Source organism: Apostichopus japonicus, chromosome 4, assembly GCF_037975245.1.
Source record: "Apostichopus japonicus isolate 1M-3 chromosome 4, ASM3797524v1, whole genome shotgun sequence".
Lineage (NCBI taxonomy): Eukaryota > Metazoa > Echinodermata > Holothuroidea > Aspidochirotida > Stichopodidae > Apostichopus > Apostichopus japonicus.
Genome location: NC_092564.1, coordinates 9,764,501 through 9,766,261, shown reverse-complemented (window position 1 = coordinate 9,766,261; position 1,761 = coordinate 9,764,501).

Sequence of the window (1,761 nt, the reverse complement as noted above, 5' to 3'; positions counted from 1 at the left end):
ACCGCTGTGTACAATATGAGAGCATGTGATAAAGTTCGTATCGAACGACTGAGGGTCAAAGGTTTCTTTAGAATTATAGGTTGTAAGGTAATCGATAAAAGGGTTTCATGGTTTCTTTGTCACGTAGAGATAACTAAATATTTATAATGATAATTTATCTTGGATTACTTTTAAAAACATATCATTGTATCACAGTTTGAACAACGAACTTCTTTAGGAACTAAATAGGCATACGATTTGCAATAAATTTTTAAGCAATGGGTTTATCGAACAATCTTTTACAAATACGTAAGTGACTTTCAATGAAAGACCAAAGTATTTTCAAATTCAGCCTCATGTTTGCACTTTATTCCGAGAAACGAAATGGCTGAGAGTGTGCCTGACTTTTCTCATCAGGTAACATTTTCAGGCTATTTTTTTTATTTTTTTATTGTTTGCAATGCACGTATATGCATCTCAGAAATATCACAGGGGTAAATATTTCGCTTTTCTTTGCTTATTTTTTTCTACCTACAACTTACCCGGAAGTTGAATGGGCTGTGTTTAAAGGAATGCCACTCCCACTTTTCCATATAAGCATCGTAACAAAGTTCGACGCACTTTCAAGTTTGCTTTTACGTGTTGACCGGTATTAAAATGATCACAATCAGTGGCAGCAAGGTGGAATTGGATGGTTTGTTCCTTGAAAAGGGGCAAGATTGTAATATTTTGGCGTATTATATAAAACTGTTTCCTTTATCGATATAAACATGTACCTATACCGTGTTTAGCTGGTTCGCTATATGTATAGGCTACACGGTGCCACTTTTCGAACAAAGGCGGGACCAAATGTATGGTCATAGAGAAGATCGAACTCTTTCGCAGATCTTGTATATGTTGCGTCTTATATATGAAAGAGAATACCAGACCAGAAGGCTTTCATCACAGCATGATCGAGACCCTAGCCACAGCTGAGATCGTCTCATCATCCAAAATACTGGGAATGACAAATAATTTCGACCACCACTGGCACATGCCCTTAACCTACTCCAAGCCAGAGTTCTGTTCACTACCCACCATGTCCATCTAGACTCACAACTTGTTTTCTCTCCCTAATACCTTCCCCTGTCTCTTTACTCCTCATTATCTCAGACTCCATTGATCACTCTTTCTGTATCAAACTCGTCTCAGTGCACATCAGTTAATCTATTGGAGCCATTTCACATCGAGCCCAACCCATTCATCTCACTTTCCATTGTGCTGCCTCATTCTATTCATTAAATCTTCCAAAGATTTTGCATACTGTTTCACCAGTTTTCAGTTTGTTTTCATTGTAGTAGAAGATCAAAACGTCAAAAAGGCCATTTAAGTTTTAAACAAAATAAAAACAACAATAACAACAAAGTTAAACAAACAAACAAAGAAAACAGAAAACTGAGGCATAAACCTTATGTTTGCAAATGCAAAAATTATTTTTGTCTAAAGAATTCTAACCCATTGGCTAGTTGCAAGCATATTACCACTCTCCAATACGGTGTGCTGTGAATTATTTGGACTACGGTCAGAGCCTCTATTGAAACTCCTATATGATTTATATAGAAATATGCACTGTCTGTTAAAAAGTTACGAAGAATATAATTATAGTATGTTAACATTATATTTCTATGTAAAATAAGAATGTGCAATTTTGCAGTGTTGTGTTACAACATTTATTGATAACAACTACTGCACCGCTGAGTCTTACTTATAATTAAATATTATGATGAATTGATACTTGCAGAA